Consider the following 4,571-nt stretch of genomic DNA (forward strand, 5'->3'; position numbering starts at 1 on the left):
CCATGCTTCTCAGTGTCATCAAACACAACCATATTGAAAATCAACTATCAATATTCAACTTTCATCACTTGAGTTTGATACCTGAGACTTTCATGAACTAAAAATGATGTTGAAATGAAAAGGTCACTATTTGCCTAAATTGAGGCTGTGATCGCCTGTAAAGCCCAGGCAACCCACATGGAATGTACGAAACCAGTTGTATTAGAATTACCACTTTAATCAAGAGGTACTTGAACATAGTGAGACATCAAGACGTATCTTTCTCTTGTTTTACTCAAATTTCAATAATTAAATTCACATATTGAAAGGTAAGAGGTCACCTGCAGAGTATTCCATTTGAAAAAGACAATGGAGCTATACTTGGAAAATGCAAGTGAACCATTTTTCAGTTGCTTGCACTTGTGAAGCAAAGAGAGAAAGTAACATGGACTGATAACAGTCAGGATACTGAAAGCTCATCTTCCCCACTCTCTCTTAACTTCAACATCCAGCATCCAGTGATCAAGCAATTTGGAACAACAACCATTTACTGAGAATGCAAGATCTGTAAGCTTTGCCACTTCTCACAATTCAAAGGCCAAAGAACCCTAAACTCCAATTACCTTACCTTCCTGTCTGTATAGACACCCTCCCCACCTACTTCTTTTTGATGTTTATTACCTGCATTTGCTTTTGCATTTTTTTGATTGTTTTTCAAGGTTGTAAAATTCTACTTTCTTTCAATAGAGAAAATATTACAACTGGTTCCTTCATTTTGGTATAGTGATTAAGTTTTCATTAAAGTATGACAGCTGTGTGCTAAAAAGAATTAAAAATATTTGTTGCAATCACCAAGGGGTTTTGAAAAGACAGGAACTGACCACCCCTCTTTGTCCAGTTGTAGGGTATTGTTGTCTGGTTACTTTTCAAACAAGTTAGACAACTCTGATCAGAATATTAAGAATGAATTTGCCCAGGGGTGCCACAATACCAAAGCGGTCAAATCAATACGAACACAAGCCAGTACCAAAGCAAAATAGTCCCACTTCATTAGGAACAAAATTACAATAATCTTTAATACTAAACATACTATCCCTAATCCTATTTGGCCCCTTAGGTTACAATACTTCCTGAGTCTCTTGTAAATTTATGCAGTTGCACTCTCTGTGGCTCAGTCTCTGAGTCTGTAAAGTTGCTTTCTTCCTCTCTCTCTCTCTCTCTGAATGGTCTCTGCCTCTTGTCATGCTGGTCTCCTTGGAAGGCCTCAGATGATTCCAAAGATTCTGACAGCAGTTCCAAGAGAGGTTCCAAGAGAGAGATTTACAGGTGAACTCTGTTTTTATACTTTTTAGATGGTTTTCTGAAACTTTCTATTGTTCTGGCCAATCAGGGAGATACACTTAGTAGGTTGAAACAAGAGTCAATCATTTAGATGGCTTGCTACTGTCAGTTTCTATGTGTAGCAGGACCTGGTGCTTTTCTGTTTGACCTCTCCTTCATTTAGTGGATAAGTTGTTGGGGGTGTCTATCCAGAATAACTGTTGCCTTTTACATTATGTTAATGCCATTAGCACTTGGCTGCTGTGTTTGCGGTGTGTCTGGTGTGTGGGTTTTGTGATTTCAAAGTTTTACTTGGCCAATGTACCCAGCATCCCTTGCTGTTTGGCCAGTAAGCAATCTATCCACAGTATGTTTAAATTGTTTTGCATTTTTAGTGCCCTCCAGATTAGGAAACTGCTAGTCTGTTTAGTTTATGAATACAGTTTGTTAGATTAATGTAGAAATTGTAGAAATATTATAACATTCACATCAGTAGAATGACTAGATATTTTGTAGTCATTCAATAAATTTGTTTAACCACAAAATCTACATTTACAATAATAATAGACTGACTGACCTCAGGGTGATGAAAGTCTGATTTGATGAGGGCCTTAAACCAAACAAGAAAGATATGTAAATACCGCAACAGACTCCAGCCCTGCTTTCAACCTAATCTACTGGCAGTGAAAGGCAATGGAGATGAAAATTGGACCGGTGAAAAATAGTTGCCTGATCTGAAGCTACTCCTTTTTCATCTAGTGAGCTAAAGTCACAAATTCAACTTGAAAACAATTAATTAACTGTGAAGTGTTTTGAGGATATTCTGAGGTGTACAAAGGTGTAATATAAACACAAATTCTTTCTTTATCAGCCATTCTATTCTTGTCCCAGTAATTGAAATTTTGTTAGTTAATAAACCTATAAATTACATTTTTAAAATTAAAACATCACAAAATGTCTATTTTACAATGACATGATTATATTTCCATTGAATTACCTTTTTATTCTCTTTGAATACCTAGATTAATGTTCTTACCTAAAGGCCTGAGGCTCTCCTGAGTGCCTTTAATTTTACTTAATGTTTTTATTGAATGTTATGGTTCTGTAACCTAATGAGAAATTCTGCATTTGAGCCGAAACAGTGTATGTAAGTTCTCAGAGTTCTTTAGCACCATTTTGTTGACCCAACTAAAAATATATTACGCATCAGCCTTCAACAGTATATATGGTTGATTAACGCAATTATGGGAAAAAGCTAGAGAGTAAATTTCAAGAGTTTGATTTAGGTAAAATTTATTGCCCAGTGAGAACACGACATGTTTGAGTTGAACGTTTGGTTTAGAGACCATCCAATTTTAAGCCTCATTAGTGAACGACACCAGTTAGTTTACAATAGTGGTTCAAAATAGTTTTTAGTAAATTGGAGGGACTTTCAGACTGTATGCATGTGAATGTGTGTGAGAAAGAAAGAGAAAGACTCAGCAAACAGATTTCAAATATGACCGCACTGGTCACACAAGTGTGTCAGCTTTTACAATATATATGCTTCTAAATGTCATTTTTTTTTTCTGAAGAAAAGGGAAATTTGGGCAGACTTTCATCTCTTTGCACTTTGGTACATATAACTAAGCAAGTGATACATACAGAAGTAAATCAGGTAGGTACATCATTTGCCCATAATGGAGGCTGCCAAATTTTTCCATTTAAATTAATTCTCATCTACCAGGTGATCAGGAGCATCCAAAAGCAAAGGAACCAATTTACCTATAAATTCCCCTGTTCCCAATGGTCCCAGATCTTGCCTCTCTAAAGCTATCAAATTCTGCCTCTATGTTAATTGCTCAAGGGCCCTAGGACCTTGCTGTCCAGTTGATTCAGAATATTGCCCCTTTCAATATCTCTAGAATGTAAGTATCTTCTCAGTTTCTTCCTAAGAAACTCAAGGATTCAATTTCTTCAATGTTGTTTGACTTTACGACACGGCTACTTGTCCTCAGGTCATGAAAATATCTTCTCACTTCTCCCATAACATGAACCCAGCTTCCATTACAGCCATGCGCTGGTTCATCACTCCTTTGGTCCAATACCTATGATCAATTCCACTTCTTCCATAGACCAGACAAACTGCTCAAAAACAGAAGAGATTCTCATCTCCATAAGAGCCCTATTATACCAAACCATGGGAACAGTCCTCTCAGTTTCCCTACATGCCATAAATTCCAGGCTGGACTTTTATATTTAAGATGTATTCCATATTCTAAGACAACAGCAACATTCCAGATGAACAAATGTCCTTCCACACTGTTCATATATTTTCTCAGTGCCTCTGCAATATATGACTTTACACCTCTGGTTCTCCCCATTGCTAAGACTCCTTCTCATCAGTGCTCCCCAAATCTCTGCACCTCCTTCCCACTATCTATTCCTAACCCAGCCCAGAAATCCCAAACTTCCACAGGCCCTCCCCCATCTTGCTAAACCTTCCTGTGTATCTTATCATTATAAATCATGATAGATAACAATGGAGTACAGATTGGAAAAGGGACATAAAACAGTCAAGGACTCTGATTTGCAGGTGTCATAGAAATCTGACAGTTGTGATTATTCAATCCCTAAAAGAATTGGTTAAAATCCAAGAACATCAAGTCATAAAAGCACTGAAGTTTTTGACTTATTCAATCACAGTAAATCAATGACCTTGATAATATGTTGTGTGCTACCTATCATTACATCCCTGTTGTTATAAAATAGCATGGAATAAAAGTTCACCTTTATGGTCGAGACAGTAATCTGGTGCAGTAGTGTGTCTGCCCACTTTTTATGCCATTGGAATCAATGGAACAAACATCAAGGTACATCTTTCCATGACAAGTAGATGATCTATTCTGACACATTCCTGCCCCAAGAGTGAAGGTGCAAAATACCCTCCACACAGCTGACTCAATTTCCACAACATGACTCACCCACTTTCAGTATAAACCAAGACACATGCGGTATAAGTTAAAAACACAAAAATGTCACTGACTGAATTATTCTGCCTATTCTATTTTCCTTCTGTCAAATAGATTTTCCAAGCGTTAATTAAAACTCAATCCTCTTTTTCTTCAGTTACAATCGAGACAACAATAAACCATGAATGGTTTAATTATTTCAGAACCATCATGTAAAGAACAATAACAGAAATTGCTGGAAAAGCTCAGCAGGTCTGGCAGCATCTGGAAAGAGAAATCAGAGTGGACCCAAAACATTAACTCTGATTTCTCTTCACAGAT

This window comes from Rhincodon typus, chromosome 5 (assembly GCF_021869965.1).
Source record: "Rhincodon typus isolate 14 chromosome 5, sRhiTyp1.1, whole genome shotgun sequence".
Classification (NCBI taxonomy): Eukaryota; Metazoa; Chordata; class Chondrichthyes; order Orectolobiformes; family Rhincodontidae; genus Rhincodon; species Rhincodon typus.